The 24,544-nt window shown below is 40.9% G+C and overlaps 1 long non-coding RNA gene across 1 annotated transcript; it reads right to left on the bottom strand.

The window, feature by feature from the left end:
- Nucleotides 1-7,119: 7,119 nt before the first annotated feature.
- Nucleotides 7,120-23,333, bottom strand: LOC122077081. Its single transcript, XR_006139685.1, has 3 exons — nt 23,053-23,333; nt 21,901-21,976; nt 7,120-7,606 (listed from the first exon to the last, which is right to left on the bottom strand). It is a non-coding gene; the product is annotated as an uncharacterized LOC122077081 (long non-coding RNA).
- Nucleotides 23,334-24,544: the final 1,211 nt, after the last annotated feature.

The raw sequence follows: 24,544 nt of genomic DNA, 5'->3' as shown, positions 1-24,544 counted from the left end.
ATAAAATATGTCCCTAAAATACCCTTTGAGTTATGGTATGGGCGAAAGCCTAGCCTACAACATATTAGGGTTTGGGGTCACATTGCACATGTAAGGAAGCAACAAACAAATTAGTTGGAATCCCGAACAAATAAATGCTACTTCCTAGGATACCCTAAAATAACTATTGGTTATTACTTCTACGACCTTATTGATCAGAAAGTTTTAGTTAGTAAACATGCAACATTCCTTGAAGAGGATTTGGTCACTTGTAGATCGGATCCGGTGGTTATAAAAGAAATATCTAATGACCAAGAACCTTCTACACCTTTTGTACCTCCTACTGACATACCCATTGACATGCCATCTGAAGTGAATCTACCCCAAGAGCCTCAACAAAGTGGGAGATCCATCAGGCCTCCAACTCATTTGACACTTCTCAATGAAGATGATCAAAAGGTGGAAGAGTTTCACATGGTTTTTGACACTTTCAAGTCAGACCTATTTTCTCACAAAGAGGCTTTCAGGGATACTGATTATATTCAATGGATGGAAGCGATGAGCTCTGAGATTGCATCCATGCACTTCAACCACGTCTAAACTCTAGAGGATCCACCTCAAGGCATCAAGCCCATATGGTATAAGTAGATCTTCAAGAGAAAGAGAGGTGTGGATGGAAAAGTGGAATGTTTCAAAGTGAGACTGATGACAAAAGGTTACACCCAACAAGAAAGGGTGGACTATAATGAGACTTTTTCGCCAATAGCGATGATAAAGTCTACTAGGATTTTATTGTCAATTGCAACACACTTAGATTATGAAATATGGTAGATGGATGTATAGACTGCCTTCCTTAATGGATATTTTTTTGGTGTACGATGTCTTGTATTCCATCACAGTTTAATTCAGGGAGTACTGGTGCAGCGCCTCGACAGGCAGGACGGGGTCTCGCTAGTGAAGCAGGAAAGCAGGATTTTATCTCACCGGGGATGTAGGCAATCTTGCCGAACCTCGTAAATTTGTGTGCATTGCTTTTTCTTATTTTTCCATTATCTTCTACATCATTTTAGGGTTGCATTTCTACACATTTATATGAGGTCATATACATGCATCAACCAGAAGGGTTTGCTTCCCCAAGGGAAGAAAGCAAAGTGTGCAGACTTTTGAGATCTATCTATGGCCTCAAACAGGCTTCCAGGAGTTGGAACATATGTTTTGATCAAGCAATCAAAGAATTTGAGATTGAACAAAGCATTGATGAACCATGCGTTTATAAAAAGGTCAGTGGGAGTGGCATTTGTTTCTTGGTTTTGTATGTAGACGATATTTTACTTATTGGGAAGGATGTATGATTACTTTAGTTTGTAAAGGTGTGGTTGTCAAAAACATTCTCAATGAATGACCTTGGTTAAGCCAGTTACATCCTTGTAATTAAACTTATGAGAGATCGCAAGAACAAGAAGTTGGGATTATCAGAATCCACTTATATTGACAAACTGAGAAAGTTTGGCAGGATAGATTCCAAGAAGGGAGATGTTCATTTCAGACATGGAGTTGCTTTATCCAAGTCTCAGTGCCCTAAAACTCCCAAGGACATTGAGGCTATGAGGAGAATTCCTTATGCTTCGGCAATAGGAAGTCTCATATATGCCATGTTATGTATTAGACAAGATATTTGTCATGCAACACGGATTGTGAGCCGGTATCAGTCCAATCCAGGTCAGGGACATTGGACTGTTGTCAAATGTATCCCCAAGTACTTGAGGAGGACCAAAGATTACTTCATAGTCTATGGTTGTGATCAGTTGTCAGTCATAAGTTATATAGACTCATATTTCAAGACTGACAAAGATGACAAAAAGTCCACCTCTGGTATGGTTTATATAATGGATGGTGGGGCTATAATTTGAAAAAGTTACCAGACATAAGTCAACAACCGACTCCACAACTAAAGCTGAGTACCTAGCAGCTAGTGAAGTAGCCAAAGAAGAGTTTTGGCTCAATAAATTCTTGACCAAACTAGGGGTGGTTCTTGTGCTCGTCAAGCACCTCATTCTACTGTACTGTGACAATTAAGGAGCCATAGCACAAGCAAGGGAACCAAGGGCTAACCAGAAAAATAAGATGTGAAGCGAAAGTATCATTTGATTCGAGAGATTATTCAACGTAGTGATATAACCATAACTAGGGTTGAACTACTCAGAATATTCTGACAAAGGGTTTATCACCTTTCGTTTTTGAAAAACATGTTGGGAACATGGGTGTGAAGTTTATGGGGAATTGGATATGATGTACATGAGAGTTTGATATGTATTCATCAAACTCTATTAATTGAATTAAATTGTTTAATTTATTATTTAGCATAATATAATATTGAGCCCCGATTGTCCATCAGTTTTTCAAACTCAAAATTGTTCGTGATTAGGAATAGGATTGGACATTCTATTTATATGTCATCACATTGTATGTACCTAGGAATGATGATTGTAGAGCATAAGTGTGAGTGTACATATTGTGTGTACATTAAACTAGATCATACGAGAAAAACTTTTTCCATGTGATTACTGTCGGTTAATGGAAATAAAATTCTCGTCAGTAGTGTACGATCGGTCCTTTGATCTGAGGGATCCTTATCGATGTGGTTGTGCATTATGAGGTCTTGCTGCACCAACAATTGATGTTTCTTTGACTATATGTCGGTGCACTGGATTCACAATGTTTAATCCCATTTGAAAAAGATGCATAACATGGAATCCATTGCCTTCTTAGGGAGAATATCAAGAAAAGAGAAAGTCTACAATTGATTGCACAAAATTCGAATCCAGTGGAATTTTGATAAATATTTAGAAAATTCAAAAATATTTAGCAAAATATTTTTTGTAGTCCAATCAAAATTATAGAATATCTGTAATATGAATTTTGAGTGTATTGGGGACTTGACAGTAATTTTACTTTTATACATGCAATGTATTATGCCTCATGATATTGTTTAGTGGAAGACTGATATGTAATTTGTCTACTTAAATTGGGAGTTTTGATTACATTTACTTGTTATGTATGTATTGGTGAATATTACATTTCGAATGTACTATTTAAGACATTGCATGATAGGTTACATCCCAATTGGGTCCTACCCCTTTATGTGTTAAGTTCACCTTCTATGACAGTACATTCAAGTTGGTATGTATTTTTGAGAGTTTGTACGTTATTTTGGAATATTTAGATATTTAATTTGATCTAATGTCATAAGGATATAGATCCTGATTCCATTGTTTTTGATGTAAAAGTAGGAGATTGTTGGAGATAACGTATCCATCAAAATAGGTGGGCCCACCATGTTGACTAGATTTGAACGTGAGAGTTTAAATTTTGAATTTAACTCCTCATGTGCAAAATTGTAGGATTTGACCCTCACCCACTTTTAAGTGGTTATGTAAACCTAGTCATTAGAGAGTTGGAGCAGTTATGGTAGCTGCTCACCCCTCCCTAAGATAAGGAAAAATCTATTTATTTGGGGAAAAAGGAGTGGGGACTCTCGTACAATAAGAGAACACTCTCTCTCACTCCCTACACCCTAAACTGGAAGCAGCTGAGCCCAATGTTATAGCCTAGTTGGCATAAGAAAGTGGACTGCTCTGCTATGGATCCATACTGTAGTAAATGAGAGAATTAGGCTGGCCCACAGATCCAAGAAGGTGTACAAATGGTTAGAAAATGGGTGAGATCAGTCATACATTAAGTGGACTCATAAGCTTGATAGTGAAGACAACAGATGGTGCAGAAATGGTCAAACCGGCAGTTACCCTATTGCCAACCGACCAGCCGGTTCGGCTGACAGAATATAAGAAAATTTTATTTTTTTGTATGGGGCCAACATCCCTATACCCCTAAGCCTCGTATTTACCCAACATGAAGAGGTCTTAATGCTGACCAAATCCAACCTAATAGGTCAGTATTTGGTGGGGTCCATTAATGAGAAATTAATTTTAATTAGTTTAGTTTTATATTTCTAAAAATCAGTTTTAGAAAGTACTTTTGGTGAGTTCAGCCAAACGAGCCTTAAGGACCCATTAGCTGAATTATAAAACAAGCTAAAGGCCACTGTTTCACCTCATTTTCTGTTGCAAAGGGAAGGGGAACAACAACTGTAATTTTGGGGCTGCCTACACCCAGGTAAGTGTTGTTGCCTCTCTTATTTGGTGAAATCAGTGAGGTTAGTAGCAGTGGATAGCTAAGGTTTAGGGTTTCAGTGATGTAAGGACTGCAATTGAGTCCCTATGATCTGAATTCAGAACCCCGTCGATGAAACCCCAATTTTGGAAAGGATTCTGAGACCCAATTTGTGTGAAACCATTCCTGAAAACCCTGGGACAGAGGGCTTTCAGTAATTGGATGGAACTTATGTAAATTAAAGATGAATTAAAGCTGAGTATGGGTTGAGATCTGAAATAGAGTAAAAACAGAATTTTTGTTTGTTTAGAATTGAGTTTTGGGATGAATTAATCTTATTTTTCTTCCCAGAAATCAGTTGTTGGACTCAATTGAAGGTAGCAAGTAGTTTTAATGATGGGATTTTATTGCTACAACCCTAATTAAGTGTTTGAAATGGGAGAAATAATCCAGTTCTACAGATTTAACCCCAATACATGTGTAATTTCTGAAATTCTGTGGAACTGAATATATATGGTTTGAATTCAGCTGATTGGATCCCAGAGGTGGGTCAGTATGCTACCCACATAAGTATTGAAAGCTTTGTATGCAGAGGCAGACCAACTAGGCTTGGGAGAGACCCAATTTTGGGTTTATTGTATAGAGCAGCAACCTTGGCAGAGATTTTACAAGAAAAGGGAACCGGTAGGTTCGACCAACCAGCCGGTTGGGTGTTTTTAAGCCCAATCATCCCCTGTGTTTGCTGAACTGTACCTTGCCCCATATAGGTTATGTTCCCTACCCTTTACCCAAAATTAACCTTGTGCGTAGGGGAAGCTTGGGACATTTTCTGAGGTTTAAATTGGGTTTTTACCTAGGCTATTGAGAGTCATTTTGGGTTCAGCCGTGAGCCAGTATTGAGTCATATTAGGTGTAGGTAGATGTTATGAATGCTTGAAAATAATGATACACCTTTGGTTTAGGAACCTAAAACTTATCGGGCAAGGATACACGATTGATTACGGGGGATCCTATCACACTTGTGATTCGGGTTTTGAGGTGAGTGGGTGTTTGACCTTATTTTACGGAGTGTTTTTGCATTATTTTCTATTTTTTGCATGAATCATGTGTATGTGATTATGATATGATGGATTGTTTATCTTTTGCTATTATTATCTGCTAACATATAAATGTGAAATTATAAGGTAGTGGTATGGTTTTTGGAATGTGGAGGTAAGTGAGGTAAGTTATTGTAGTATGTGTTTGTGAGTTGTGAATATGGACTGTGGTTCTGTGGATGAGGTCTACAATTGTAACTGTGGTATTGACGGTTTAGGGCATGGTGTGGCCGAGGGGTCGATCCTGTACCGTGGGCCCAGAGGTCAGTAGTATAGTTATGACTCTGGCTTTGACGGTCTAGGGCATGGTGTGGCTGAGGTGCATTCCGATACCATAGGCCTAAAGGTCAGAGGATGTGTGTATGTATGGTGTGTGATATATGGTGATGGTATACACATTCATGTAGATTGCATCTGGTTAGGATTCACAGACACTGGTGCTACAACCCTTGCCAATAGGAGTTAGGTACTGGCTAATCCCAAGGGATAGTATGCTTGTAATGCAACATGGGTAACTTAGGGGTTTTTTATAACCGTGGCTACTCACAGAACAAGTGACCGAGGTGTTTTCTGGGACCTGACTATTCTACAGCTCGGGTGACCGATGGGTTTTTCGAGACCGTGGCTATAGACCGGGATTACTCATTAGGGATTTGCAAGGTGAACGATGGGTTTTCTGGGACCTGCAGGGTCCTGAATCGTAACTAGCTTGTATTACTGGGTGATCGATGGATTTTCAAGACCAATGATACCACCTACGTTGCAGTAGCACTGAGACCCTATCTTGGACTTAGTAATTATTTGCTAGGTATTGTTTGCTAAAATTGGATCATGAGCATCATCTAATTTGTTTGTACATGCATTGCATCATTTGTTTGTGTGTGCCTGCATTACACCCCTCATTGGGCTTGTGAAGTTCACCCCTCGTTGATTGCTCTTTTTGGATGGTGGAACTGGTGCTAAGGCAGGATTGGATTTCAACAGCAGTTGTGAGGTTGTGTCTACGTGACACCGGGATGCTGATGGACTTCACTTCTATTTTGTCAGATATTCTTTTTTTATGTATATATTTATGAGATGTGTAGTAAGTAAAATTGTAATTTGTGATTATTTTCAGACATAGAATTTGTATACAACAACAACCATAACCTTATCCCAACTTGATAGGGTCGGCTACAAGGATCCGATAAGGTAAAAAAATAAAAAAAGAGGTAGAAAGAAGAAGTTAAAGCAGTAGTCAAAGCAGCATCCTTGGAACATCACCTATATGGGGTCAGCTACACGAGTCATTGTCCTCCACTTACCTCTATCTGCGGTCATACTAGGATCGATCCTTACCAGACATAGAATTTGTATAATGTAATTTATTACTTTAGCACATCACTAGTAGTAAATGTATGATTTCAATTGTGTACCCGGATTTTAGTTTTGATCTTAATGGCATTTGTGAAATTAAGATACTGCATCCGTGATCCTAGAGGGTTAGGCTGACTCGATGTAGATGTCCAGTGCCGCATACCTTGGCCAACTTGAGTCAAGGTGTGACAAATACATTATGAATCACTTCAATACAAGAAAGGGAATGAAATAGCACCATCGATGACGTATCGATTCCAACGAATCTTGACACAACCATTGATGCCATATTTATACAAATCAAGTTTCTTCGAGCTTTAATGGAGATAGGTTTTTCTTCTCAGTATTTTTCTTTATGCACTTCTCTAATGGGTGAGATCATAGTTAGCAAAAATGGGAAAAGCAAGAAGACAAAAACCGATCGACGGTATGAGTTTAAACATTAAAAAATTCAAACGATATAGTCAAATAAACGATAAAAAAAAATAGAGAAAGGTAAAAAATGGAAAACAGAATGTACGAGTGACCAAAAAAATGGTAGTATACTCATATAAATTAATGAATTATTACATGAATATTTGCATCTAATGTTCAAAACATCTACAATATCCAACATCAATGCATATATATGTCACATCCTGCCTCATTTCAGGCCAAGGTATGCGGCACTAGAATACCCATTCCAGTCATCCTGACAATACCCAGGATCCCGGATGCGGGTAGTAACCAAACCTAATTTTTACTCTACACTTAAATCAGAGCTTACATACAAAATTCATAAAAATCATAAGTTACATGTGGTGACCTCCTATGAATGATACATGTATAGTAGTACAGGCCTATAAGACTAATTCCACAGGAATAATAAATATAGCGTAAATCTTACATTCGATTAAATTACAATACATGCTGTACAACAAGAGCCTCCTCCACAAGTGTTCCACAAATATGTCTCCGTATTTGAACATGTCACCAATTCTTCACTACTGCTCCAGCTCCATCATCTAGGAATAGAGGTCAATGGGGGGGGGTGAGCACGAGTATGCTCAGTGAGGGGTGGGGGCACACAAGCACACACAATTCACAGATGATACATCATTTCACATTATCCTACCACAAGCTCAAGATACAACAAGTCACACCCTGCCCTCTATAACGTATAGGTATGCAGCACTGGAACTTCGATCCAATCAGCTTACCAATACCCAGGATCCCGAATGTGGGTAGCAACTAAACCCACCACTATACTTACTACTAAATCAGAGTATACATAAAGAATTCATAACATAAATCATAAGATATGCGTGGTGATCATCTACAATGATATATGTAATATTACAGGTCCGTACAATTGAATCCACAAGTTATAATGAATATCTTGTAAATCTTATATTCACATAAATTATAATACATGGTGTACATCATGAATCTCCTCCGCGAGTGTTTGCATAAATTTCTCCACAACCGAACAGATCTCCTGACCATCACCGTTCTAGCTCCTTTAAAATAGGTATCAATGGGGGGTGAACATAGGAATGCTTAGTGAGGGGTGGGGGTATACAAGCACATGCACATATATAAATGATAACACCATTACACACACATGCTCCTGATGCAACATCCATATGATTCATTTAATTAACTATTTCCATTTTAGTTACTAAGTCTCTTCCTATGGGTTAAGCGCTATAAGCAACGTAGGTGGCATTCCCCATCCTGTACGTTGGGCCTTAGGAATAGAAGCTTGTTGCAGGTAGGAGCCAGCTAGTCCCAGTTAGAGCCTCGATCTCCCTTCTAACCCCTAAATAGTAATCCCTAACATCATGGTCCCGGTCAGAGCCTCGATCCCCCATGTGTCCGACAGCTATGCATACAATATATCGTACCATGTTGTGCCTCTCAGGATATAGTAAGTCATATCCAGACATAGTAGTCCTACACGACATACCACCGAGTGGGATTAGCTAATACCTGACCCCCTATTGGCAAGGGGTTATAGCATTGGGATATGAGTGTAGACACCTAATTTTGTCACCCTCCCCCAGTTATGATGACTTATGGATCTTAGACGCGACCTCTCACTTTCGATCAACAGAGATGACAGATGACTGAGGAAACCCAACCCAGCAACATTCCATACTCACCTAAGAATCCTAGAAATCCCATACAAAAGAAAAGAAGGGTCCAATTATGACTTCTTATATATGAAGGAATCCGATCCAAAGTGACCATACGGATGGATAGTACTCGGGATCACGATTCCAACGATATATGGTACGTCAAAATCGAACTGTCGGATCTTCCGTAATCATTCCTGGAAAATCACACTTCGCATACGTCCTACCTACCTCGTGCATTCCCTGCTTGCCCTACGCACGCCCCTGCCTACCTCGTGCACCCCGCTGCCCCACACGTTCCCTAGCTGCCCTGTGCGTGCCCCCGCTGCCCTACGCAAGCCCTTGCTGCCCTGTGTGCCTCGAGCACCCCCGCTACCCTACGCGCGCCCCCGCTGCCCTGCACACACTCCCCCAGCCTGACTCACGTGCTCCCCAGCCTACCTCGCGCTCATCCCTATCTCGCGTGCCCCTCTCTTCCTTGCACACCCATGCCCAGCCCGTTGCTTCCGTTGATGGCCGAAATATTCATTCCAATGACTAGTTTGGTGAAGGGATTCCCTCTTCACCCACTTGGGCACTCTACTCTGCCCCGCTAGTGTACCTACACTGTAACCTCCCATTGGCCCAAAAAAGACATATTTTCATTTCATTGGCCCAAGAAATCACTTTTTAACCCCATTGGCCAAGGAAATCCTTCTTTCCTCCCTATTGGTTCAAGAAATCTATAAATACCCCTTTCCCCTTTGAGGTTCTTCAAGTCTTCGGAGAGATCTTCATAAGATCCGAAGTGTTCTTCAGGCCTTCGAAGTTCTTCAATTATCTGATTTTTTGAGTGAGCATCTTGTGTGGGAGAGGCTTTGCCTTAGTCTCCCCTCCTTCTTTGAGGTTCTTTAAGCCTTTGAAGCGATCTTCATAATATCTAAAGTGTTCTTCGGATCTTTGAAGTGTTTTTCGGGCCTTTGAAGTTCCTCAATCATTTAAGTTTCAACCAATTTCCAACGGAAGCTCTATTGGAGTGCCACCTCAGCCTAGTCCTCCCATAGCCTATCCCCAGCGGAAGCTCTGCCAGAGTACCACCTCAACTTAGCTCTCTTATAGTCAATCCCCAAGGGAAGTTCTACCAAAGTGGCACCTCAGCCAAATCTAGAAGTAGCCCATCCCTAGCGGAAGCTCTACCGAATTGATATCTCAGTCTAAGCCCAAAAATAGACATTCCTAGCCAGAACTCTCTCCGAATATTACCACAGTCAACATCTCTCAAAAAAGGAAGTTGGAGGTCAAGAGCATCTTCCCTTGAACTGGGAAAATTCACAAGAAAGTTCGTGCCGGCACTAATTGGGGGTTCACCCCTCTTGACCCGAAACAGGGGTCAAGCTTAGATATAATTTCTCACCCAAATTAGCATAATGTAGACTTTATATTTACCTTGTTGTAATGTACATAATTAGTTAAATTCAATCAATGTATATATGTGTGATAACCTAGCCATGCATGTGGAATAAGAATAATTTATGAAAAATGTTCGTTCTCAAGCATCTAGTAGGAACCGGTTGAACCGGGTAGATTGGGTGCCTAACACATTCCTAACTCTACAACCTGACACGTACCATAAATCTATGGACCAAACCAACTTTTGGGCCCTTTTCTCAAGAATCGGGCCCACCCTTGGGTCTTACACCCAAAATCTTAGGTGGTGACTCAAAAACCTTTTGCATGATCCTAATCCCATGTATTGGACCATCATCAAATCCCCGTCTCAATGACGACCTTTACATTCCTACAAAATAGGCCCCCACGTATAACCAAGCGGCGGTACTTGCGGGTAAGCACACATGACACACCCCTCCCTAAGAAAGTGAAAGAGAGGAGAGAGGGTCGAATGCAAAGCCTTTTTTTCCCCTTCCAAGGGAAGAGAGATCTTCGGCCGCTACCCTCATAATGACTAATGATATGCATCTATATTGTCACACCTCATTCATACAGAACCGGACCGATGACCGAGTTAACCCTTGTTAACCCAAAACCTACCATGATCATTTGATATATTTACCACAGCACAGCATACCCACAACTAACGAAAAAAAATTTTGTATTTCAGCAAAAGTCTTACATGTATATACCTGTAGATACCCCAATACTCTTAATACCCAAATTGTATTACATAATACAATTACATGTGGGCACGTAGGTGTGATATATACACAAAAATTATACTTTAAACATCCAGAGCTCAAAAGGGGTAACATCACAAAATAATAAAAAAGAATCCCGGGTTAGTATCAGTATTGCTGTCCTACAACACAACTCTTGTACGGGCACTTGGCCCCATACCTAGGATCTTCAGATACCCACCAGTCCTCAGTTGGAAACTCCACAGTGGGTCCCAACTCTAGCTCTTCGACTAAATAACTTACAAGATCATCTAAAAGTGGTGTACACCTGGGATGAGCTCACTAGTCCAGTAAGTGAAAAAAAAGACCAAGCAATCATTTGTAACAAAAATGCACCTAAATGTATACAAGTCCATTTTTATTATCTTAAGTCACTTAAACATCACATCTAAGTCATAGGTCATGTGCTACTGCAACCACAGTGCGCGTATGCCCAGGGTACGAGCTGCGAATCCCATCCCACGATACGCCCATAGGGTTGCTGGAGAGGTCAGTCGTGGGTACCAAAAAAGTAAAATGGACCTTGCTCTACATTAAAGTAAAATGGGCATTGCCCTGTTGTAGGTACCATGGACCTCCGCCCCCGCCCGGGGATCGCCATATGGCGCGTAGCACGTGTACACACGCTCTGGGGTTCAACCCTAATGAGATGAGATAGTATCCCCTGGTCATCAAATGCCAAGGGGGGGATACACGTTATGGGTAAAAGGGAGTCGCCACCTAGAAAGGGTCTAGGACCCATAAACGTCTCCCCCAATCAAGGGAGAGAGACTAATGACTCTGATGGATAAGGCTGGTTTGCACCAAGATTCTGGACAAGTGTTAAATGACAGACTGGGAAGGTGTTAGGCACCCAGTCTGCCCGACCCGAAGGCTGGTCTCTTTTTTTTTTACCAAAGTTTGTTTGTACCCTACTAACTAGTCCTAAATCTAGGTCACAGAAAACCCTAATCTAGGTATCTAAGCATGACATGTGAAAACCCTAAACCAAGTGTCTAAATTATGCTAGCTAGGTTATGATGCAAATGATGAAATGGTTACGCTAATTAAATAAGCTTAATTTAAAAAAGCTAAATTAACGAACCACAATTAAATAAACAACAGTTGAAATGACTAATTACATTAACTAAGTTACTTTAATTAATCTAAATTAGTACTACACTAATGCAAGTGAATGTTGGAGTACAAAAGATAGATAGTAGGAAAACCCAAATCCCCAACACGCACCTAGTGCTACAAGCCGGTTTGAGGGGCCAACCACGCCCGTCCTAAACAAAAGACGCCCTAAACTACGTCCCATACATTATTTAGAGGGAAATAAAATGAAATCATTTGATTTGAAATTTCAAAATTAGGGGAATCCCAAACCTAAGTTCTAGGACTAGATACATTATAGGCCTGAAATCAAACCAAAATGGATAAAAGAAAAATAAAATATAAAAAAAGGAGGGAAAGATTCCACATAGAAATGAAATAATAGGTTGGGGGCATTACAAATATGGACTATCTAATAGCAAATTAAAGAAATAAAAAAAAAACAAGAAAATAAAATAAGAAGGAGAAGAAGAAAAAGAAAAGAAGAAAGAGGGGGGTTCGGTTGCTGCTGCAGGAGAAAAAGAAAGAAGAGAAGAAGAAGAAGAAAAGAAGAAAGAGGGGGGTTCGGCTGCTGCCAGTTACAGCAGCAGGGAAGGAAAAGGGAAGAAGAGAAGAAGAAGAAGAAGAAGAAGGAGGAGGAGTTAGTGCGGCTCGGTTGCTGCTGGTTAGGGGTTGCAGCAGCAGAGAAGGAAAAGAGAAGAAGAGAAGAAGAGAAGAAGAAGAAGAAGAAGAAGAGAAAGGTGCGGCTACAGTTCGGTTGCAGCAGCAGGGAAGAAGAAGAGAGGTGCGGCTGCAGTTCGGTTGCAGCAGCAGGGAAGGAAAAGAGAAGAAGAGAAGAAGAAGAAGAAGAAGAAGGAGAAGAGAAAGGTGCGGCTGCGGTTCGGTTGTAGCAGCAGGGAAGAAGAAGAGAAAAAGAGGAGGAAGAAGAAGAAGAATTAGGTTACATATAAGATTCTGATCTAAGGTCCCAGATTAAAAGAACAAAAAGCAATTTAAAAATTAAACCAAATCAAAGGTAAACATGCTTAAAAAATAATTAAACCTAAATACCCCTTAATTGGACCGGAATAAATCGATTTACATCTAATAAACCGTATTGAACCAAATTGATACTAATTAAGCATAATTAATCTAAATAAATCAATTAGGAATTAATTTATTACATTAGATAAGCTAGCTCTAAACTGCAATTAGGAGAGGAAAAATACCTTAAGCCGGCTTTAATCAAGGAACAAGGGGAGATAACCCTTGTGCTTTGAGCCCCCAAATCGAACCGAACCGGATAAGATCTCCCGGCTCAATGAAGGATTAATGTATTAAACTTTTAAACTTGGAGAACGTTTGATTTTAGAGGGAAGAAGTTAGCCAAAAACCTTAATGGGGCCATCCTCTCTCCCAAATTCTCAATTTTTCTCCTTTTCCTTGGAAGAGGGGAAGGGCTGTTTTTATAACCATGGGACTTGGGGCAATTTTCTCAAATTTTTGATGTGGGACTAAAACTAGATAGGATTGTCCAAAAGGCCTTGCTTTTGGACAAAGTGGAGCTCGGCCTTTTGGAGGCCGAGGTGGAGCACGGCCTGGTGTAGGCCGAGGTGGAGCACGGCCCGATGGAGGCCGAGGTGGAGCACGGCCCGATGGAGGCCGAGGTGCAGTACGGCCCGATGGAGGCCGAGGTGGAGCACGGCCTAATGGAGGCCGAGGTGGAGCACGGCCTATTGAGGCCGAGGTGGAGCACGGCCTGATTGAGGCCGAGGTGAAGCACGACCTATTGGAGGCCGAGGTGGAGCACGACCTAATTGAGGCCGAGGTGCAGCACGGCCTATTGGAGGCCGAGGTAGAGCACGACCTGATTGAGGCCGAGGTGGAGCACGGCCTATTGGAGGCCGAGGTAGAGCACGGCCTGATGTAGGTCGAGGTGGAGCACGGCTTGATAGAGGCCGAGGTGGAGCACTGCCAAATGGAGGCCGAGGTGGAGCACGGCCTGATATAGGCCGAGGTGGAGCACGACCTGTTGTAGGCCGAGGTGCAGCATGGCCTGATGGAGGCCGAGGTGGAGCGTGGCCTGATGGAGGCCGAGGTGAAGCACGGCCTGATATAGGCCGAGGTGGACAAACATCGATAATCCACAACATCAAATTTTTGAAAACATTTTCTCTTGAAAGTTTATGGGAAAAAATGGTCATTTCCTACTCTAAGTTTGAAAATTCTCCAAGTCTAAAATATCCAACATGTAATCCTTCATATTGTCATCATTGCCGGGGGGTGACAAAATTCGGTGTCTACACCTGTATTAAATTAAAAGTAGTACGATTGACCCTCTTATTATATCACCAAAGTTACCGACCATCCTAGTGATCGACTGGGCTTATTTCTAACCACCACCATTGGTACACAACCTTAGGCTTCTCCCCAGTGATATACCCAACACTGAACCCCTACTAGGAATGGTCGTAGCACAGGGATATATCATTCCTAACCGCATGCTCCTATATGAGATAGTACAACTGCATAGTACCACCGTGTCCCATTCCACGAGCCACCAATACATTCATTTCCAAGCCAACTGACATCTAGTTTAGCAATGCATCATATTCAATACTTTAAAGTCATCCATCTCATAACTCCAAGTAAAAATAAGCATTTAACAATTAAAAATATCAGTATATCAAATCATAAATGAATTTCATAATGCACACGTCAATGCATGCAAATGGCATTAGTGAATGACTAGGCTATACACAATAATGAAATGATGATATGGCTAATCTACAACAATAATGGAATGATGCAAAAACACTCCAAAAATAAGTGAATGTCCTCTTCCCACTTAGTAAGTTGTGTACAATGATCACCCTTGGTACGAGGAAGATCTGGCGTGCAATGACGCGAGTTCTTAGTACAACTTATCATAAAAGAGGTCGAACTTAGTATATCTCCACTTTAGGCTCATAACCAATAAGGTATGATGATCCCAACATATTTAAAATCACTAGAGAAGGTTCTCCAACAAATTTGGGCCCAATTGGAACCTGAAGGGTCATACTGGTAGGTCAATTGGTGGGCCAGGTGCCTACCAATCGACCCAGGGGCTTTGTTAGGAGCAACGGGCCAGGTGCCCATCGGTCCTCACACACTAGTTGGGCCAGAAGCCCACCGGTCCTCACCCATCGGTAGGGTCAGAAGCCCAACCAAGACAGGTGGGCTCCTGATTGGTGGGTCCGACCACTTCTAGGGCACCCACCACTCAGAACCGAGATTTTGTTGTTCACTTCCATTCTTCATCCCACCTTAGAAAAACCACAAGAGGTTGATTCGACTGTATTTTTCACAAATCTAAGGTCCCATATCGTGATTCTAACATGGATTTATGATCGATTCAAAGTTTTAAGCTTGGATCTTACCTTTTTACTCAAGAACACTTCAAAAACCTCAAATCACTTCTCTAGCTCAAGAAATCAACCAATGCTTCTCAAATCCTACAATTTCTTCTTTTAAAACCTTCAAAAACAACATGTAGGTCCTTCATTAAACCTTACATTCATATTCTCAAGTGGGGTTAACAAGATCTAAAAGATTCCTACCCAAATCGTAGGATTTCACTTAGGTTTCTTGGGGGTTTGAGAAATAAAGCTTTTACTCACTTCAAATCGTAGATCCCAAGGTGAGGATCATTTTTTCAGCGTCAAATTCAAAATATCTAACCTCGGCAATGCACAATGATCATCATCTTCCCCTTTTCTTCCATAGTCTTCCTTCTCTTTCTTTTCTCTCTCTTCTTTACTATTCTCATCCACCGTCTAAAGCAATAAATAAGGGAGAAGAAAGGTAATAAATGTTCTTTATACTAGGGTCAAAATATCTAATGACCAGAGTGGTATGTCACACTGGTGGGTCCGACCCACCTATGACCACCCACCAGTTAGCAAAAAATTAGCCGATTAATTTGGGATTTCGACGGAGCCCCGACACTTATTTCACTCTCGGTAATTGACCTAAATGAGTACTCAACACAAAATACGGCTACATACATTTATTATGCGTATATGGCCCTATGATAAGTGCAAGTGCACGGCTTGGGCACATGAACTTCATTAGGCACCGACTCTGACTCATCTGGCCAACTCAAGTTTAGAGTCACCCTTGCCATCATGTTTCATAGGGTACCCGACTCGACTCGCTTGGGTTCAGGTCCTACAAGGCCAAACCGAACCAACCGAGTAATTAGATTGGGTTTAGAAAGTAGGCTATCACATATGTGCATCAAAACATACAACTATGACGACAGCTGTAAGACTGACCTTTGAGCTCACGGTAATAGACAGAACCTCGGCCACACCGTGATACAGATCATCAATATTACAACCACCTCCATATACATACATCTGTGGTCTTAGCTATAAGACTGACCTCTGAGCCCACGGTACCAGACAGAAGCTCGGCCACACTGTGCCACAAACCATCAATATTACAACCAACACCACCAGCTATTAAACTAAGCATCCACAAAACCACCATCACATCCATATTGATAAAACATGCATCATGCCAAATCCATAATATTTTATATTAATTAGCTGTACTTACTGTAACAAATTCAATGTATGAGTATGAAACACACAAATAATCAACAACAAACCCTCACCTGGAATTCCATGTCTGATGCTTTTCACTAATTCTAGTCCTGCATATTATCTTCACCAAGTATGTATATCAGACCTGTGATACCCTACTTTTAAAACCTATTTTACTTACACGGTTGACCCGGTTTAACCATGCAGGGTCTGAACCAGAGAGGGTTAAGGCAGGTTCCCTATGGACCATGATGGCAAGGGTGACTTTGAACACAAGTTCGCCAGACAAGTCCAAGCTAGTGCCAGAGGAGACGGGTGTACCCAAGCCGTGTACATGCATATATCATAAGGTCATGTATGGATAATGATGGTATGTAGCCGTATCCTAAAGTGTATACGTATTATATATCTTGTGCCGAGAGTGAGATACATGTCGAGAGTCGAATTTCATCGAAATCTCTATTGTTTGGCTAAGTTTCGACCAACAGGTGGACGGTCACAGGTGGGCGAACCCGCCCCCTGTGTGACCCACCCATGTGGTTACTAGATATTCTTTAAGTATAAATAATACTTATTGTGTTTCTCATTTTTCTCATTTAATGCATTAAAGAGTTGGTGAGAAGAGTAAAGAAGAAAGAGAAAAGAAAGGAAGAAAAAAAAAAGAGAACGAAGAAGAAGAAAGGGAAAGAAAGAGGAGGAAGAAATGATTTTAAGCAACGCCGAGGTTGGATCTTCTCATTCCGGCACCGGAAAAGTGATCTCCAACACGAGACCTATGATTTGAGGTGAGCGAAAGCTATACTTCCTAAACTTTCACCAAACCCCAAGTGAAACCCTTGATTTGGGTAGAGTTCCTTGAGATCTTGTTAATACCACTTGAGATGATGAATCTAAGGTTTAATAGATGGTCTATGTGTTGATTTTGAAGGTTTAAATGAGTGTTTACAAGATTTGAGAAGCATTGGTGATTTCTTGAGTTAAGAGGTGATTTTGGGATTTTGGAAGAGTTCTTGAGCAAAGAAGGTAAGATTGTTTTTCAATCCTTAAATCTAACTTGGATCTAGGTTATAATCATCTTATAAGACCTTGGATGTGTGGAAAATATGATTGGAATAGTCCCATTTGGTTTTCCCAAGGTTGAGGAACGTTTCAAATAAGAAAGCAAATTTTCGCCCCCACAGGTGGGCGAAGCCGCCCTCCTGAGGGCGCCTGCCTGTTGGGGCAGCGCCTCAGTCCCCACTGGCGGGTGAAGCCGCCCTCCTGAGGGTGCCCACCGATTATCCGGCCCGCCTGTGAAGACCGATGGGCGAAGACAGGTGGGCTGTCTGGCCCACCTGTTGGCCCCCCCAGTCAGATTTTTGAGCCCGAATGGGCCCAAAACGGACGGGCAATCCTCTTTTATGATTTTAAATATGATTTAAACATCAAACCTCATTAGTTTTGATCCCAAGATAGTGACATGCTAACCCCATTCGCTTATGATAGGTTCCACTAGAATCTACGTTTCTTACGTCGGATCTCACTCGTACCGAACGTGAGCTTTTGTACCCAACAAGTAAGTGGGGAGAGGACATTTGAATTTATTTTTAGGCTTGTTTTTGCATCCTTAAATTGTATCTAGACTAGCCATGTTATCATGTAAATTATGTGTAGATTAGTCATCCTCGTATGTTCGCACGCATTGCTTGTGCATTCTAAACAAATGATTTATGATATATGTGTTGTGCTTTACATTATCAATGCTAAATGATTGATGTACTTATGTGATGAACGGTTGGATTACTGTGCATGATGCTTTATTAGACTAGACGCCGTAGTCGGCTTGAAAACGAGTGCATTGGTGGCCCGTGGTATGGGACGCGGTGGTACTATGCAATCGTACTTTGTCATATAGGAGCATGCGATTTAGGATTATCATTCCCCATGCTATGACCCTTCCCAACAGGGGTTGGGGTGTTGGGTTATCACTTGGGAGGAAGCAGTGGTCGCAGTTGTCGGGTCACTGTGGCAGTTAGACATACGCCTGGTTGGTCATTAGGACAGTCGGCAACCCCAGTGGTATATTCAAGAGGGACAATCGTACTGCTTTTAAATTGTTGGGGTTAGTACCTTTACTTTTTTGTCATTTACTATTATGCTGAGAGCCGGTAGTCGGCATGCCTTACTTTTTCGAGTACTCACGGTGGACCTTCTCCAACAACCCTATGGGCGTATTGCGGGATAAAGATAGCGGCTCATACCCGGGGCATACGCACACTGTGGTTGTAAGTAGCACATAACCAAAGACTTAGTAATATTGTTTAGGTGGATAAGATTTAAAATGATTTGCATAGCATATAGTGCATATGGATGTGATTGTTGTGTGGTCTTTCTTTTCACTTACTGAGTTAGTGAGCTCATCCCACGTGCACACATCTTTTAGATGATTTTGCAGGTCACCCGCCTGAAGATCAGGGGTCGGGCCATACAGTTGAGTTTCCTGATGAGGATTGGTGGGTCCCTGAGGAGTATGAGTACGGTGCTGATTGCATGTGCGAGGGTTGTGCTGCGGGACCGCAGTAATGACATCATACAGGATTTTGCTTCTTAATTCTTTTAATGACCTCCCCTTTTGTGTACTTGATACGTAAATTATTATTCTTTTGTGCAAATATCATGCCTGCGGACCCACATGTACTTAGCTATATACTATAATTTGGGTATCAAGTATTTTGGAGATATTTACAGATAATTTAAGTCTTCTGCTGAACTTTTGAACACTTATCTTAGATGTGGGTATGCTGTGGTGGGGTACTATATCAGATGATCTTGGCAGGTTTGGGTTAACCGGAGTTAACCCGATCACCAGTCCGGTTCTGTGTGAACGGGGTGTGACAAGACCCCTAATGAATAATTTACATGTGAATCAACTTAGTAACATAATCAGTCATAAATTATCTTTCCTAGGTTCTATTTACATTTCTGTATTCAAATATATTTGTAACCTAATTCCTTCTCTCATCCTGTTAAAAGGCATTTGCCTAACCCCTACAATTATTGGACATATCCTTGGGTTACTGGGTTGGTCTATAGATCCTTAATCCTTATTCAACCTCCTTGAATATGTCAGTTTGGCTTTTAACCCAAGAATTACTTGTATTACTATAATAAGGGTAAAAAAGGTCATTTCCTTCTTATACATTCTCACCCCCTATTCTATCCTTTCTTCTCCTGTACAGGTTCATAAATCATGGCCATACTACTTTCATAACATTTTTACTAGTTCTGAACACTTCCAGATAGATATAACCCAGGTATCAACAAAATACCCTCAAAATCCTGTTTTGTCAGGCCCAACCGACTGGCCTGTTAGCCAGAGGCTCTCTAGCCGGTTGCCTGGTAGAATGGATTTTTATTCCCTTATAGCCCTGCCCCTGATGACAGGATTGATCCCAGTAAATTCCATTCTTAAAAACACATTTATCTTGCCTCATCTACCCTTATTATACCAAACCAAACCATTTCCTTACCCAGGCTAAGTCCCATGCTTGTATTAATTGTTCTAAGCCTTACTTTGATCGAATTTGCTTCCCTGAAAGGGACCACCTGTAAATCTCCTATCCCAGACAAAATTGGCCCCATGTGTGGGTAATTTTCAACACCAATTTCATCCTATTTCAGTCGATTATGAAAAGTCCTAAATCTTTGAGTTCCCAGGGCAACTCAGTACCCATTCGGGTTCTTAATTGGGCTCCACAGTTGGGGCTGTTTGTTGTGAGAACCTGCGTCAGGTCTTCACAAGTAATTTCCCTCCTTTAATTCCACTTCTGTACTTTCCTTACCCCCAACCATCCATTATTTAGTCAGATTTTTAACCCTTCCCCACAAGTCCAGATGTAAAAGGATCTATTCATGAGCTGTAAAATTTCAGTCCCAGCTCTCAAATTCAGCAGCAGCACAACAATACCATGGGGTAAGCAGCAGCAACATGTAACACCACCAGCTGCACCCGCATGCACACGCATGCACAGCAGTAGCAGTCGCAAGCAAAGGCTGTGAGGTGCTGCTGCACTCTCTCTCTCCTTCCTTTCTTCTTTCCTTCTTTTTCGTCTTCGATTCCTTTTTTTTATCACTGACCTTCCCCTATTTATATAGCTAAAACAGACCATAAGGTCTGTTTGGCAAAAGCACTTTTCTAAAAATGCATTGTTTACCCCTTTTAATACTAAATAACTTGTGATAGAAAATGTTGTTTAATATGAAACCACCTGCATTAAAACCTTCTAACATACTCCAAATCATGGCACAAAGTGGGTAGAAAAATCCTATCAAATGATGGGGACCACAGAAGAAAAACACCAAATTCTGGGCATTCTGCCATAGAACAGGCCGGCCGGTTGGCTATATTTTCTCCAGCCGGTTAGGCTTTGTTTAGCCTTTTGCTATTCAATCACTTGCCTAAGTTTTACCCACCTCATGTGGGACCCTTTTCACTATTGTAGACACTCTCATACGCCTTCAACCCTTACATTAAAATCCCCTCTTCCTTCTCTCTTACCTCCACTATCAATTATAAATTCTTTCCACATATACCCTTCTCTTATAGAATTTCCATTTCTAAGACTGGGGTTCTAAAATCAAAGTGTTACTCAACATCCACACGATTCATTTATTAGTCTAATCCGTTCTAGTTATTAAGTCTCATCCTATGGGTATAAGTGTTGTAAGCAACATAGGTGGCATTCCTTACCCTGTATGTTGGGCTTTAAGAATACAAGCTCATTGTAGGCAGGAGTTAGCCAGTCCCGGTCAGAGCCTCGGTCCCCCGACTAACCCCTAAATAGTAACCCCTGACACCATGGTCCCGGTCAAAGCCTCAATCCCCCATGCCATGCGTACAATACATCGTACCATGCTGTGGCCCATTAAGATATAGTACGTCGTATCTGGGCGTAGTAGTCCTACATGACATACCACCGAGTGAGATTAGCCAATACCTGACCCCCTATTGGCAAAGGGTTATAGCACTGGATGTGAGCCTAACCATATGCATCTATATGCACCCATAACATCTAAACATATAATAGTGATCATAGTTGTAAGACTGACCTCTGAGGCCACAGTACTGGATAGAACCTCAGCCACACCGTGTCATAGATTGCCAATATTACATCCATCTCCACACAACTAGCATACTAAGCATCCACAAAACCACGATCACATCCATATCGGTAAAACATGCATCAAGAGAAATTTTATAATTTTTATATAAAATACATTCATAACATAATAGTTAATACAACACATGAGAAAAACTGGAAAATAAAAACACTCCATAACAGCAATCAACAAACAAACCCCTCACCTGAATTTCCCCAAATTTGGTGCTCTTCACTAAATTCTAAAGCTTGCGTATCCTCGCCGAGCACATTTTCAGGTTCCTAATTAATTAATTTACATTAAGTTCAACTTTTATGCTTAATAATCAATGAATAATTCTATTTATCTTATTCTAGCTGAATTCCCATGTTGAGATCCATACTTGTCTGATAAGGAGCACACTAGCCTTTCCTTCTCAATTACCCGACTAGCATCGTAGTCCGGTTCCCAAGGTTTGGATAGGTCATTTATTGAACCCATATAGTTGTTAGGCTCATTCCTAGTATACTGAATTAAATCCATACATGGTTAACTTGTATTTATTCTATTGAATATGTGTGTATTGCCCTTAATGCATAAGTGCACTTGGATAAGGTTTCCAAGCATAACAGGGGCAATTCAGGCATTTCACAACCCATTATATTATTTGGCTTTTCTTTCTCTACTTGGGTCATAAGGCTGCTTTCCCCTGGTCAAACCAATACTTGGTAGGTATGGTCATATACATACAGGCCACGAGCCATTTACAATTGAATTTCCATAACAGCCCTATGCTGTCAGGCCCTAACCGGCTGGCCGGTTAGCCAGGGCCCTCTAGCCGGTTGCCTAGCAGAATAGGCTGTTCTCAGCCTTACAGCCAAGTTTCCTGTTGGCCCATTATCTTGAACAATTCCAGTCCTTAGATTGCATAATATCCACTTAATTAAATTATTCTAGGTCTTAATAGGTTAATTTCCAAACTTAATTCTAGGCCTTAATAGGTTAATTTCCAAACTTAATAGGTTACTGAATTTCACTTTAACCCAATTTCTTCTTGGGTATGAATTCTACTTATACTACCTGTTCCAGGGTAAAATTAGAACAATGTGTGGCCAATTTCCCGCCACCAATTTCACCCAATTCTAGTTAATTAAGTGCAGCCCTGTGTTTTAGGGTTTCTGAGGCAAGTCCTCAGCCCAATCGGGTACCAATTGGGTTCAAGAATTTGGGGATTCTGCTGTGGAAGGCTATTCTGAAATTCCATAATCCTTTTTTTTTTTTTTTTTTTTAAATCTTTTATCTTTTATCTTTTCCCTATACCTTTTATGGCCGAATGCTACCCTAACTGGATTCACAAATATGAGTTCAGATTTCTCACCTTCCTTGTGTTCTTGAGGTGCGTAGGTAGCTTTATCATCAGCTTGCAGTTCTGAACTTCATTTCTCAGATGAAGCAGCACCTTGGTAGCAGCTTCTTACTGTGGACAGCACATGAGTGCATGCATGCATGATAGTAGCAGCAGCCACAGCCGCAAGAGCAGCAGAAATAGTGAGTTGCTGAACCTTCTCTCTCTTTTCCTTCTTCTCTTTCTTCCCCTCTTCTTCCTTTCCTTCTTTTCTTCTATTCTCCTCTCTGTTTCTATCTTTTGACTCACGACATCAAAGAGAAGGGAAAATACCCGACCTTCCCCTATTTATATAGCCAAACAAACCCAGACAGAAATACGGTTAGAAAAATTTATTTTTCTACCCCTTTTTAATCTAAATAACTTGTAATAAATAATATTGTTTAGTATGAAACCATCTGCATTAGGGCCCCTAAACATCCCTCTAATTAGGGTAAAAAATGGGTAGAAAAATCCTATCAAATGGTGGGGCCCACAGAGGAAAAACACCAATTCTTGGCATTCTGCCACAAAACAGGCAGGCCGGTTGGTCAGAAGCTCTCCAATCGATTAGGCTCTTTTGATCATCTATTGTCCAATCTTTTGCCCCAGTTTCCCCACCTTATGTGGGACCCTTCCCCACTCTGGTAAGCAACCTCGAAGCCATCCATACACTATAGTCAAGTATCCTTTCCTCTTTAGTTTTTGCTATGCATCTAATTATAAATTCTTTCCACCACCAGGTACCATTTTCCATAAACTTCCTATTCCTAAGACTGGGGTTCTAAAATCAGGGTGTTACAATATATATCTCATGACTTATTATAAATTCTAAGACTTATAATTGAATACATCCAACACAAATTCTAAATTCATACGCCACACATGTCCAAAGTCTTACTGGGCAATGCGGCTTGGGTATGATGTTGTCCATTATTCTTAACATAATCAACACACTCTCGGGGTGATGTATGTTCAGTTTGAATTAGGAGTCATTACTTTAAAAACAATTTTACAGCCAATGCATCAGGTTGTAGCTCAATTTTGGGGTTCATGCATTGATATTGAGTTAAAGGTGATATCATGAGAAATATAGAGCATTGAGTTAGATTCAATTTGGCGAAAGAATCAGGTCGATAAGAGTTCAGGAGAGAGAGATATGGTCAATTAAGTAGCATTATGTTTAACAAATTAAGTCTTAAAAAAGGCCAAAAAACGGGAATATGTTTAAACGCATTTTAAACATGTTTGGAACAAGAATGCTTGCCCTTTTTTTCTTGTATCTACGGAAAGCATACGAAAAAAATGTGTTTTAAACGGTAAAAATGGAAACGCATTTAAAATGGAGTTTAAAATGCGTTTTGCTAATAGTGGGTGAGATTAGTACGTGATCATACAAGGTAGGATCTAGTATCCTTTAATAACACAATGCCTATCTCCCATTAAGGTAGGCCAATCAATCAGAGAATAAACCTTCTTATTTGCA

Source organism: Macadamia integrifolia, chromosome 1 (assembly GCF_013358625.1).
Source record: "Macadamia integrifolia cultivar HAES 741 chromosome 1, SCU_Mint_v3, whole genome shotgun sequence".
Taxonomy (NCBI): Eukaryota; Viridiplantae; Streptophyta; class Magnoliopsida; order Proteales; family Proteaceae; genus Macadamia; species Macadamia integrifolia.
The sequence above is the reverse complement of the archived record's forward strand: the minus strand, read 5'-3'. Positions and strand labels throughout refer to the sequence as shown.